We start from the raw sequence: 13,471 nt of genomic DNA, 5'->3' as shown, positions 1-13,471 counted from the left end.
TGGCTAGATTATCTTGTATTTAATCTTTTCTCTCTTTATGGTTCTTTTTAGTTGCCTTCTATTGGTTTTTAAAGGCTTCCCAATCCTCTACCTGGCTACTAATTTTTGCTACATCATATGACCCCTCCTTTGCTTTTATGCTGTCTTTGACTTCCCTTGTCAGCCATGGTTGCCTCTTCATCCTTTTAGAATATTTCTTCATCTTTGGGAAGTATCTTGGAATTTAGCTTTGAAAACATTTGGTATGTAACCCCCTGGGTCGCCTCAGGCTCGCTCAGCTCGTTCCGTCTAGAGGGAGCAGCCTTCGGCCCCGCCAAACTGGGTAATCAGCTGGTGTGGATGCTGTGTGATGTCCCCGCCTCGCCTAAAAAACAGACAGTACACCATATGCGATTAAATGAGTATAATTTATAAAGGTTACTACAACTAAGTGATTAATAACGATACAGTATATATGAAGAGAAAATTAAAGAAAAGGCGCCAAACTTATCAAAGTCCAAACCACTTCGTGCACAGCCGTTGGAGCTCAATTACTGAAGTCTTCTGGCCACCATTCGATCCCCTCCGAACTCCTCAACTTGCAGCTCTGGACCCTCCGAACTCCTCTTTGGAGAATCTCCCGGCCTCGGACCCCCCTTAGGGGTCCGGTCCTCACCCAGCTTAGAGCATTGCGTCCTCTCTCTCGACCCCCTCGCGCCGATCTGCCCAAAAGCCCGTCAACAAAAGCTTACAGACTCAGAAGAAAGAACATTAATCCCCATTTGGTTTACAAAGGAATACCATTCTCGTTATCAGTAAATTATCATTCCTGCTAGTTAACAAAAGGAAACCCTTCCCCAACAGTAACAAAGAGAAAAAAAAACCCTTTACAGGTACAAAGTAAAACATTTCCCCATTCTCTTATTGAAGTGCAGCAGATGACTTAAATGACTCCTTGCCATTAACCCTGAATATGCCTGTTCATTTCACTATTGTCAACATGGAGGCTCAATTACAATACTAGAAGTTTGTGGGACATTGCATTCACTTACAGTGCGTCATTACACTAAAATTATTTTTCCAGTAATCATGAATAACAAAGGTTAACCGATTTTTAAAAATGTTCAGAAAGAAAGAGATATTTATGCAATCAACCTTTGGCCAATGTCTCAACCCCAGCCAATTTCAACTTCTTACCAGGAAAACAAACCCACAGATTGCAAAATTCCCTGACAGTTCTAAAGGTATGGGTGGACTTTGTCCTAAGCCACACAGACAAGGATAGCTGCCAACCTAGCTGCTATCAGGCAGGTACAAGTTACATTTGATCCTGGACTAAGAGAAGAGTAGGACATTACTGATTAACTCCAGCTAAGTATAAATGTCAGAATATGAAGGAAATGCTGGAATTAAACAGAGTTGATGGGTATGCAAAATTATCATACAGTCAGTATGAATAAATGAAGTGTATGAACAATTATCATGCAGGTCAAGAAACATGCCCCTGTTCAGTCATTAAGTTGACTCCGACTCTTCATGACCTCATGGACCATAGGGTCCCTAGAGTTTTTATATGGCAAGATATAGATGAGATTGCCAAGGCCTTTCTACCATGCAGGTACTGCTGCTGCCCAGGTTGTGACCTGACTGGGTTTGAACTTGGGACCATCAGCCTTGAAGTCCAGTGCTGATGCCACTACACCACCAGCTGACCCCTTCATAAATATGGAGGATGTCAAATCTTGGAAAACATTTGATTTATATAACTCACAAGCTGTGAAATCACAAACAAGCTGCTTCTTTCTGGGTTATTAGCACTGCAACATTATTCTTTTATTTAATCATACTCCTATATGATATTATGAATAATGCTTTAAGATAAAAGGAATTAATCAACTTATTTATTTTATATATGTCCTTTGAGACGAGAGGGGAAATTTCTGCCTGGTAAATATTTGTTCAACAGCATTAATGACAGTAATTTCCAGGGAATTCTAGGTCAGTTTGCTAAATGCTCTCCCTGTTCTGAAGATGACAACTACAGCTCATGTGTCAGAGGTTTGCAGAGTTTATCAATTACAATTTGCATGATATGTTAGTTAAAGTTTTTCATTGAAGACATAACAAAAATCAACATTTGTACTGTCCAGTGGGTTCCAGTGGATAGAAGTAGAAGGAAAATATGATGGACTTCAATCTTCCCCAACTTAGTACACAAATCTTAAGATTTGCATTGGGGATTTCTTCAAAAGAATTGTTTGGCATTTTCCAAGGGGGAGGGAGGGAGTTTCCATCAATTCCCATATCCTTACCAGAAAATCATTGAAAATCTCTTCTGTATATACTGCATGTTTGGGCCTGTCTGCCAATAAGCCCTAAGGTTTTCTGGAGTCTTACATAGGCTGGTTCAAGTTGACTGTGGCGCTCCACGAGCTTATGAGCTCTAAGCTTCCTAGCTCACAGAACAGCAGAGATCATGGGCTGTGCTCTAAATCACTTGTTAAGTAGGTAAAATTGAAATGAGAATTGGAATTTCAAATTTTAATAAGTAGCAATAAAATTAACATGAACTTCACAAAAGTTCCAATAATATTTTTCCCATATTGCCTACTGAAATATCTATGAAATATGATACTAGCTCAGGCACAGGGACAGGGCTAGAGCTTTCCTGATAGGCATTACTCAAAACCACACCAAGCACTGCACAGTCAGAGAGAGTGACCTCTAGAGAACCATTAAGAGCTGTACTTGAAGATCTTAAAGAGAGTACTTAGATTAAAAGATAAGCATGACCTAGAATCATACTTACTTCAGAGTGTGTGGGTGCAAACTGCATTTCAAATGGAACAATACAGAAAAAAATTATTGCTTGCAAGTATAATGACTATCAACACAACACATTAGAGGGGAGGTGCTGTCAAGCACCATGGCTGTAATTTTGTTCTGAAATTTGTTGCCTCACTATAGTTTACGCACAGACTAAAATAGAACTGGCTTTGATGATAAAAGCACAGCATATTCCTGATGTTTTGTAGTTTAGTGGGCTTGTAGTTGAACCATATTATGCAGGAAGTTTTAATTCTAACCCACAGAGTCGGCTGAAAGCAGGAAGGTTTCTGCTAGTCACTTAATGGCCTTCAGTCAGGGAGAAGTCTACAGTACAATTTTCCCTCCTAAGCTTGGTTGTCTAGATGCATGAACAGATTGAGGTAGGCTGTAATACATCATGTAGCTGAATCATGCAGTTTGCATATGACTTTTAGCTATTGGTAGGAAACTATGTCTATACTCGCTTTATCTTGTGGCAGTTCTTTGTTCATATGTTGCACCCAAAATACATAAACTCAGTGGAGCAACAGAGATTTAAACTTCAAGAACAAAAACTGATCAGAATCAGTTTTACTATCATTGACATATGTTGTGTAACTTGCACAGTGCAATATATTAAAAATTATTATAGGTTAAAGTAATGGTTGGCAAAATGCTTTACAGTACAGATGGTCCGGGTTTATTTCCTCCCACCGCCTGTAAAAAGTTTGTACACTCTCCTCGTGACCGCATGGGTTTCCTCCCACGGTCCAAAGATGTAGCAGTTGGCAGGTTAATTGTCCTGTGATTAGGCTTGGATTAAATCGATGGTTGCTGGGTGTCATGGTTTGAAGGGTGGAAGGGCCTATTCTGCACTGTATCTCAAGTAATAATAAAAAAACAGGAAATATAAAAGTAAATAAATTGTGCGAAAAGAGAGCAAGATAGTATAGTAATGTTCATGGATTGTCCAGAAATCTGACGATGGAGGGGAAGCAGCTGTTTGTAAAACATTGAATGTGCATCTTCAAGCTCATGCTCCTCTCCCTCATGGTAGTAAGAAGAAGAGGGTATGCCCTGGATGGTGAGGGTCCTTAATGCTGGACGCTACCAGACTGAGGCCCTTGATGGTGCGGATCTTACTGGCCATGATGGAGCTGGCTATGTCTGCAACACTCTGCAGCTTTTTTCCGACTCTGTGCGTTGGAGCCTCCGTACAAGGCTGTGATGCAACCAGTCAGAATGCTTTCCACCCAAACTCTATAGAAACTTACTAGTGTTTGGTGACATACCAAGTCGCCTCCAAACCCAAATGAAGTCTGAAGTCCGGCTGAGGCCAATTAATAAACATTTTAACCCTTCAAGCTTGACGGCTGCTGGATTTTGGTTGCCTCATAATTGAGACAGCAGCAGCAATTTTCCCCAAAGCACACAGATGCCACATCATGCCTTAAGTTATAAGGTGCACGTTGCATTCTGATGAGAACCACAATATCTGTGAATATCCCATCAACCGGAATCTATGTTCTGGCACTTACTGCAACCAATTTCTATGCCCCTGGTATTAATTTTATTTATTTAAAGGTACTGTGTGGAACAGGCCCCCCAGCCCAATGAGCAACACGCCCAGCAACCCACTTACTTAACCCGGTCTGAATCACAGACAGGTTCCTTATAACTGGGGGTGGCAGTGGGGACAAGCTCCCATTACTTACTAAATGTTCCCAATGGAGTGCGTCTCAAAAAGCCTCTGACAACCAAGACCAGCCCCTGGCCTTCAAATGTGGCTTAGCTACTAAGCCTGACTGAGCAGTTTCTACTGACAGGAGAAGGGGCAAAGGCAGGTTCCAGGATTCTTAAAAACAGTTGTTTCAGGCAGATGGGACTTGTCAGCTGTGGTTGGCAATTCATCTAGAGGAAAGAGAACTCTAATCTCAAGCCTCCACTGCATTGCAGCAACACCCACTCATGGGAAGGCTGTGGGAGTAAACCCAGAAGAAAAGTTCCAGAGCCCGAGTCCTACGTTGAGTTCAACGTTGACTGGCAACCCCTAGGATGCTGTCAGTACCAAGTTGTATCAGTCCCTGCCATTCCTTTCGATTCATCAGCTGCATGGAGAGCAGGAGCCTGTTGCATAGGCAACAGCTTCCTCTACATGTCATGCTTCGCTGGCTTGTGTATGCTATCTAGGACACAATATGGAGTCCGACCAATGGAGGGCTTCACAAACACCGCACAATTTACAATGAGAAATTAGCCTATTAATCAGTAAGTCTTTGGACCATGGGAGGAATCCAGAGCATCCGGAGGAATCCCATACAGTCACGGAGAGAAAGTACAAACTTCGTATAGATGGCAGCAGTATCCGACACCCTGAGATGTAAGAGTGCCACTCTAACCACAGTGTTCCCATGGCAACCCTTAAAAGGAATGTGCTTGTGCTGGCTTTTTAACAAATTACTGTGCTCACTTCAGCCATCAACTTTTTAATAGATCACAAGTTTTCTGTTGGATCTCAGCTTTCCGGTGCCCACTGATCTATTTTCATTTCAGCACTAGATATGTGCTGGAATTTCCAATCCAAGTACCTGCTATATTTATTCCATCAGTTTGGGAAACTCCGGGTAATTTTCACATAGAAAAGGTGACAGATTATTCATAGGTATTAATTAAAGGCTAGCTTCACTGCAGTTGAGGCAAAGGACAGTTTGTGGTTTCTGATGGTTGGGAGCAGCCCCAGGTGAGAGGAAGTAATGGGAACCAAAGAAGTGGTAGACAAACTAAATAAGAATCTTGCGCCAGCTTTCGCTGTGGAAGGCAACAACGGCATGCCAGAAATTCAGGAGTATTGGAAGTGTCACACTTCTCTTTTGGGGGGAAGGGAGGAACAAAGGTGAGTGAGTGGGTGTTGTTCAGTTGGATTTTCAGAAGACATTTGACAAGGTGCTGCACATGAAGCTGCCAAAGAAGATAAGAACCCATGGTATTATAGGAAAGGTACTAGCATGGACAGAAAATTGGCTGACTGACAGAGGGCGAAGAATACACAAAGAGAGGGGATTTTCTAGCTTGCTGCCGGTGACAAGTGGTGTTCCGCAGGGGTCAGTCCTGTGCCTGCTACGTAATATTGTAATGATCTGAATATTGGGATTAGTGGATTTATGGCCAAGTTTGCCAATGATACAAAGATAGGTGGAGAGGCAAGTAGCGTTGAGGAAGCAGGGAGTTGTGGAAGGACTTGGACGTATTAGGAGAACAGGCCAATAAGTAGCAGATGAAATGTATGAATGGATATGGTCATGCACTTTAGCGGAAGGATTAAAAGCATAGACTATTTTCTAAACAGGAAGCAAATTCAGAAATTGGAAGTACACTTGACAGTCCTAGTGCAGGATTCCCTAAGGGTTAACTCGCAGGTTGAACTTGTAGTAAGGAAAGCAAATACAATGATAGTATTAATTTCAAGAGGACTAGAATATAAAAGCAAACAATATAACCTTCAAAGGCATCGGCCAAACCATTAGAGCATTGTGAGCAGATTTGGACCCAATACTGTGTAGAAGACTGTGCTGGCGTAGGGGAGGGTCCAGGGAGGTTTACCAGAATGATCCCAGGAATGAAAAGATTAGCACATCAGGAGTGTTTGATGGCTCTGGGCCTGTACTTCCTGGTGTTTAAAAGAATGAGGAGGGAAAATCGCATTGAAACCCATCAAATGTTGAAAGGCCAAAACAGAGTGGATAATGAGAGGATGTGGGGGAGTCTAGGACCGGACAGCACAGCCTAACAATACAACAGTCCCTTTACAACAGCATAACAGTCCGTTTAGAACAGGGATGAGGAGGGTTTTTTTCCCACCAGAGGTTAGTGTATTTGTGGAATTCATTCCCTCAGACCGCTGCAGAGGCAGTCATTGTGCAAGGTGCTGATGGAGAAGAACTATCTTTTTAGGCAATAAATGCTGAATTAGGTGGTGACGCCCACATCTGTAAATGAATAAAAATATGCATGCTCAGAGGCAGAAGTCCTGTCGTTGTTGACTCCTTCACTTAGACGAGAATGGAACATCCATAAAACAGAAGCAATATAAATCTTGACAGAACACTATTTCCTGATAATAAAGATGCATGGTGAGATGCTGGAAGACAGGGACAACTTTACATATCACTGGATCCATTTTTCAGAGAAACAAAGACACTACCTTCCCTTTCTCAGCAACAAACACAAAATGCTGGAGGAACTCAGCAAGCCAGGCAGGATCTATGGAAAAGGATAAACAGTCAATGTTTCTAGCTGAGACCCTTCTTCAGGAAGGTGTCCTGATGAAAGGGCTAGGCCTGAAATGTCGGCTGCTCACTTCCTTCCATAGATGCTGCCTGGCCTGCTGAGTTCCTCCAGCATTTTGTGTCTGTTCACCTCCTAAGAAAGCCAGACATCTGTGTCAATATTTTCCATTGAACAGCTCTGTGTCCGGGTAAAAAAAGCATTTCAAGACCAAGGCCTCAAGCACAGTGTTAAAAGATCATGACTTCCTCCCACCTCTGAAAGATGGTGCTGGAAGGTTAATTGACAACTACGGTGTAGGTACAAGGGGGAAAAGTAATCAAAGGAGTTGATGAACCTGTGAGACAGAAGGGACTAGAGGGAGAGATGGGACTGATTGGATTGCTCTGCTGAGAACCAGTAAACCAATGGCCTGAGCTGCCTCCTTTTGTATAGCAACGTGGAAGCAAGTGGAAGGATTCAGTCTGCTTGTTGGGCACTGCTTGCCCAGCTTTTGCTAGAGCCTTCAGATCACAAATGGCAGTGCAAAATCCAATGGGTGTTTGTCACCTTTTACTCCCAGAGACTGCCTAAAACAGCTCCTTGCCTTGAACCTTTGTCTCTTTCAGAAACGGGTGAATGACTTTATGTTATTCAATGCTCAAAATAAGGCAGAAGCACTGATGTCTGTTTATCAGTCTTACTGCATACCACAGGATTGATCAATGTGGCTTCACCTTAGAATCAGCAAGATGCGACTCCGGAGGTTCCTCAAGTTCCAGAAGGGCATTTTTTATCTAGCTCTGTCATGTGGATTACCTTCGCTGCAATATCACCTTGAATTTGGTGCTACTTATGGGAGACTCAGCAACAGTCAGGGAGAAAGCTAATGAGCCTATCATAAGGAGGAATTCTCAAAGTAAATGATACAAAATGTGAAAAATAGGGAGAAGAGTTTAATTTTAATCACAGGTCAGAAAGAAAAATTTAAAATGGAGACAAGATCACAAACTTGTGAATATCAGACACACTTTACAATACTTTTTTTTCATAACCAGATAAAAAGTTGGGCAGAAGCAGTTAGATTTCCTTCTGGTTATAGAAGTTCCTCATTCTTTTAAAAGCAGATAATGTGCAAAAACTTGAAGATGAAGTAAGTCTTTGTCAAAATGCTAACAAAAATAAATTTGTGGAGGAGGAGGGCATCACTGGCGGCAAGTTCCTTTTTCTTTGTTTTAAACTGAGAACACAGATGCCAAAAATGTGGTCAAGCTCGCACAACAATAATGGTGGGCATTGGCACTTCCTTCGTCAATGCTTGTGCAAATTCAAGTCCAACATTTTCCTCGTTTGCTCCTTCTGAGCTAGATATCATCACACACGATCTTCACATTTTCACTGTCACTTCAGTTTAGGTTTTGCTAGTCAACTTCTAAAATTAATGATTTGTAATACACATTTTTTTCAAAACTTGCATTAAATAAAATGTTATATTTATCACAGTTTGTAAAATCTACTGTTTTCCATCTTGTGGCTGATATGATAATGTACCAGGAACTCAATGGCATCTGGTCACCATTTCCCTGTTTTTCATTTGTACATGAGCAGCCTGGGCATGGCAGAAAACAACTCATGGAAAAGATGCAAAACAGGGCCTGCTTTGTGATGAGTTAATGACAACCCATCTGAGCTGGTGTCACATGGAGTCAGAACTGGATCAACCAGGCTTTCTTTATCTAAAAATCTCAAGCCATCCAGCCTCCTACTGCCTTGCAGATTCAATTTTTGCCGACTCTCAATGTGACCGTGACCCTGAATACCCTCTCAGCTGATTATGACCATACCTACCTCTCCTCCTCTGATCTTCCCCTTCCAGGCCTTTTTTTCCATGACCTAACCTACAATTTGTAAACAATTTACCCTCACCTGCTCTGCAATGACAGAACAGCTGGAAGAAAGCATTGAGAATTATTTTCTTATACAGAATAGGATTTTGGAGTGACAAGCTCTTGAAAATAAACAATGAGTGGGATGCAGTCCATTGCCTCATTAAAGCAATTTTTAAAGGCTCTGAAGAATTTCTAGGACACCAAACTGCATTGTTTCTTTGTAATCACACTTCCTTCAGTGCTTTCTGCTAGATAAAACACAGGTTTGTAACTTGCTTGTCCATTATCTTACCACTACATCATGATTTGTGTCATATTCTCATCTATTATTTTCAAGCAGAGTGCAATATCTTACACTACAAACCTCAAGCTTCCAAAAATAATAAAAACAGAACTGGCCCTAGTCCCCTAGCAAAAAAAACACACTTCCTCACACCACTATTTTCAAGAAATTCATCAGCTTCTTCCTCTGCTTATTCTAAAAGCAGAGAAAATCTAATTACTCACTGGTTTAACTGACTGCAAGCTCTAAATTTTCATAAGGAAATTTACATTCATATTTCCTAAAAACCTCCCAATTTTTGTCCAAAGAAACTGCCAGATAATAATGTCAGTGTTTTGTGTTAATCTTTAAATATGAAAACAGTCTTCTCTGAACTGTGTAAAAAAAAATACATGTACAGCAGATTTTGAGGCTTTTCCTTGGCTTAAAACGATACATTACCTTGTGTTGAGAACCCATGTAGGTAGAAGTCAAAGGTTTTTGTCAATTCTACAAGAATTAATGAATGATGGCTCAGATTCTAAGATTTCCAACTGATGAACCTATAAACAAAAGGAAAGGCAACATGCAGCTTAATCAATAGTTTCAATCCATTGTAAAGAACATATAGGAGCAGAATTAGGCCATTTGACCCATTGAGTCAGCATCGCTATTTCACCTTGGCTGATCCATTTCCCTCTCAGTTTCAATCTCCTACCTTCTCCTGTAACCCTTCACACGCCGACTAATCTCTAACCTATCAACCTCTGCCTTAAATATGCCCTATGACCTACCTCCACAGCTGCCTGTGGCAACAAATTCCACAGATTCTCCTCTCTGTGACTAAAGAAATTTCTCCTCATCTCCATTCTAAATGGAAGTCCCTCTATTCTGGGGCTGTGTCCTCAGGTCATAAACTTTCCCCCCCCCCCATAGGAAACATCCTCTCCACAGCCACTCTATCAAGGCCTTTAAACATTCAATTGGTTTCAATGAGATTCCCCCCACCCCACATCCTTCAGAATACCAGTGAGTACAGGCAAAGAGCCATTAGTCAGTCCTCTTATGGCAACCCTTTCATTTCTGGGAACCTCCTTTGAACTCTCTCCAATGTCAGCACATCCTTTCTTCGATAAGGGGCCCAAAACTGTTCACTATACTCCAAGCGAGATCCTGCAAGTGTCTTAGAAAGCCTCAACATTACATCCTTGCTTTTATATTCTAATCCTCTCAAAATGAATGCTAACATCACCTTTACTTTCCTCACCATTAACTCAACCTGTAAATTAACCTTCAGGGAATCCTGCAAAAGGACTCCAAGTCCCTTTGCACCTTGGATTGTTGAATCTTCTCTCCATTTAGAAAATAGTCCATGCTTTTACTTCTTCTACCAAAGTACATGGCCACACATTTCCCCACACTATATTCCATCTACCACCTCTTTGCCCATTCTCCGAATCTGTCTGTCCTTCTGCAGACTCCCTGTTTCCTCAACAGTACCTGCCCCTCCACTTATCTTCGTATTATCCATTGCTTTGATTTAGTTCAACTCATCAACCATTCCATTTCTAAGATGCTCACATTTTAAGCAATAGAGTATCCAAAATATGTCTTATTTATTTCCTCTATCACATACAAATGGCAGACAAGACTTGATGGGTCAATTGGCCTAATTATCTTCTGGTGTACAGTTTAAGATCCTGACCTATTACAGGTTGGGCATTTCTTATCTGAAATGCTTGGGGCAGGGAATGTTTAAGATTTTGGATTTTGGAATATTTGCATTAATGAGATACCCTGGGGACAGAACCCAAGTCTAAATGTGAGATCTATTTACATTACATAAACAGTTTATGCACAGCTGGTATGAAGCTCACAGAGTGAACGGTTTACAGTCAGAGCACAGTCTGACGTGATGCTGTGTCCTTCACTGACTGTCAGAGTTGGATGACCACCCCCAACCGTGTCTATTACTGGACTCCAGTGCTGTGATTAGCTTCATATCCACCACAATTCTGCTGCCCATTCCACAGCTACTACAATGGGGAGGGGTTATATAACTTTTTAATAATTATGTGCATGAAATAAGTACTTTCAGTTTTTGGTTTGTTGTGATAGGTCATGGCTTGTTTCATGATCAACATACTGTTAAGCTGCATGTGTTCACTCAGATGCTAACAAATCCTCTCTTTCGATACACAGTCGAGATCTTCATTTTTCACTTTATGCAGTGTTTTTCCCTTTTATATGAACTTCTGTTCATTACATGTGAGGTCACTTCTCAGAACCATCTGCGCTGCACAGAGCCCTGTGCATCACTTGGGAACCCTCCCCATGCCTTATGGATCTTTCCATTTGTGACGTCATGTCAGTGGTCAAAACCAGTTTGGATTTCAGAGATTTTCGCATTTTGGAATTTCGTTTAAGTAGTTCTCAACCTGCACAGCCATCCTAGCTGCACTTTACAGAGGAACTACATCATCTCTTGCTACAGTCATGCTACCATCTATATAAAAGATCAAAGAGACACTCAGAATTCCTGCCAAAATAACTTAATGGTTAAATTTAGCTGTACATCGGTGTTACGGTGCATTAACGTAACTAAATAAACTTTCTGAAAATGCTCCTTTCTAGAATAATTCTAGAAAGTAGAGATGTAGGGTGGTTCACAGAAGAATAGGTATTAAATTTGATCTTTGGATTTGAAGATCTTTTATGACTAACAAATAATGCTCCAATTTCTCACGAAACAGAAAATATGGACTCTCAAGATTCAATGGTGCCTTTGGTTATTTAGCTGAACATTTAGCCTTTCTAGATAAAACGTCAGCGGTTAAGAAACTACAGTGATTGGTAGGTGTGATACTCAAACAGCTTTGTCCTAGGAGACCATTAAAAATCATTTGGCACCATTTGAACATATCCTGGTCAATATCTATCCCTTAACCACCATCAGCACAATTATCAAATCTACCATTACCATGACTGCAGGCTCTTGCTGGTTAAGGCAGAGTTGATGTGTCATCTTGAGAAATGGCTTGGATAGATAAAAGGAAGAAAAAGGAAAGAAAACAGCAGGTGAAAAGTTGAGGTACAACTAAATGAGCAGATCAAGTTTCCCAACAAACATCAACAAGTATATGGCCTGTTTCAGTGACACTGGTAGATGAAGTAATATAGGGCAGAACAATAAGAACTGATAGGCTCTTGTATACCAACAAGAATCTTTATGACACCTTGGCAAAAAGTGAGATTTGCTTAAAGGAGGAGGCAGAGACACAAAAACCCAAGAATTTCAAATAATAACGAAGTCAGTTTCCCTGCAGTTTGTAATTTGCTCCAGATTCTAGCATCTGGAGTCTTTGTGTTGACAGAAGTTTAGGGAGTGAGTTTCTTTGTGAAGACTAGGTTCTGTTAAGTACGCTCAACTCAAGAGTGAAACGGGTGCTGGGTTAACCGAGAAAGACATCATTTTCGTTCACAACAAGTTCTTCAAAATTCTACATTGTTGGCTGATTGGCGATGCAGAAATCTATCAATTTCATGATGGATACTTCATACAATTTCAGGAGGAAGGGTGACAGCAATGATAAGATCAGGAGACAATTTAATGGGATTTTGTAAAACTAAAAATAGTTTCTCATATGTGACTCTTAATTCTATCATTCATTGAAAAAACAGCATCAAAAGATATACAGTAAATTTGACCATAATCATAAACATTGTTTTGAAAGTTGTGAATTAAATTGAGATCCATGCATTGAAACAGTCAATTTAAAAGCTTTTGAAAATTATCTTTGGATCTGGTGCTTAACTGCACTCTCCCACTGACTTTCATTTCTGGGAAAACGAATGACTTTGTTTGGAATTACCCAAACTTGTGAAAGTATTCTTGCAAGAAACAGGTTAAAAAGGAAAATCAGAACTCATCTGAATAGGTTTTTGCATATACAAGAAGATGTGTTGACATGGTAATAATCTCAAAGTGAGCTAACTTTATAAAAGAGTTACTTCAATTTCAGTTACAAATAAGTGATAATCATTAAGCCTTTACTAAACAATAACGTGGCAACACACACGTATGACAAAATCTAATGATGGCCTAGCCTGGTCATATACCTAATTTCTTTCCAAGATTGAGAGTTATTAAAATGCAGCACAGGGTCCTGTCATTATCATCAACACTCAAAACGAGACCTATATAGAGAACTTAAAAAAAAACACTTTGGAAGCAAAAGGTTTTTAATCTCAGAATTCCTATCAGTTAAGT

General features: G+C 40.6%; 1 long non-coding RNA gene across 2 annotated transcripts in view; it reads right to left on the bottom strand.

The window, feature by feature from the left end:
• Positions 1–394: 394 nt before the first annotated feature.
• The window catches only part of LOC132393248 (uncharacterized), a 51,152-nt gene continuing 38,075 nt past the window's right edge, over positions 395–13,471 (bottom strand). For both annotated transcript variants that reach the window (XR_009511802.1, XR_009511805.1), the window contains 2 exons: positions 9,664–9,764; positions 395–701 (listed from right to left, as the gene is read on the bottom strand). This is a non-coding gene — a long non-coding RNA (uncharacterized LOC132393248). The remainder of the gene's footprint in view (positions 702–9,663; positions 9,765–13,471) is intronic.

Source organism: Hypanus sabinus, chromosome 4, assembly GCF_030144855.1.
Source record: "Hypanus sabinus isolate sHypSab1 chromosome 4, sHypSab1.hap1, whole genome shotgun sequence".
Taxonomy (NCBI): Eukaryota; Metazoa; Chordata; class Chondrichthyes; order Myliobatiformes; family Dasyatidae; genus Hypanus; species Hypanus sabinus.
This window is presented reverse-complemented; position numbering and strand designations above follow the sequence as displayed.